Consider the following 856-nt stretch of genomic DNA (forward strand, 5'->3'; position numbering starts at 1 on the left):
CAGAGGTTTGGTGTTTTATTTTTAGTGAGTGGACAGGAAGTGGGTTTGTATTCGTGGAAACATAGAGTGGTCTGGGTTGGAAGTTACCATAAAGATCACCTCATTCCAAGTCCCCTGCTATGGACAGGGACACCTTTCCAAAGACCAGGTTGTTCAGAGCCAGCCCCATCCAACTGGCCTTGAACACTGCCAGGGATGGGGCATGCACAGCTTCTCTGGGCAACCTATGCCAGTGCCTCACCATCCTCACAGTAAATCATTTCTTCCTAATATTTCACGTCTAACCTAATACCTAATCTAATCCTGCCCTCTTTAGTTTGAAAGCATTCCCCCTTGTCCTGTCATTGCATGTGCTTGTAAAAGTCTGTCTCCATCTTTATCATAGGCTCCCTTCAGGTAGTGACAGGCTAGTTAGGTCATCCTGAAGCCTTCTCCTTAGGAGTCCTTCCTCTTTGCTCTCCAATGTTTGCTTTCTGGAAAGATGTGAATTTAATATAAGATGTAAGAGATCTTTTGTTTTTCCCTGGCACCAGCTGCTTCACTGCAGTAGCTATTGACTAATTAGGTACTCGAATGCTCAGTTTTCTATATTCATAAAAATACAAACCAAACTAATTAAAATCCTACTGTACCACAGCATTACAAACTCATAACACCACCCCACACTTCCCTGACTTGTTCACATTCAAAAAAGAAATTCCAAGGAGGGTAGAGCACCTATGGGTTTAGTAACACATTTTTCTATAGGTTGCGTTCTATGCCTAGAATTTGCGTTCAGAGTCAGGTGTTGGCCACTTCAGGATGTGAGAATGGCAAGGGCAAGGTGTCTCTTGACATGCACAGGATGTAGTGCCGT

This window comes from Poecile atricapillus, chromosome 1, assembly GCF_030490865.1.
Source record: "Poecile atricapillus isolate bPoeAtr1 chromosome 1, bPoeAtr1.hap1, whole genome shotgun sequence".
NCBI classification, from domain to species: Eukaryota; Metazoa; Chordata; class Aves; order Passeriformes; family Paridae; genus Poecile; species Poecile atricapillus.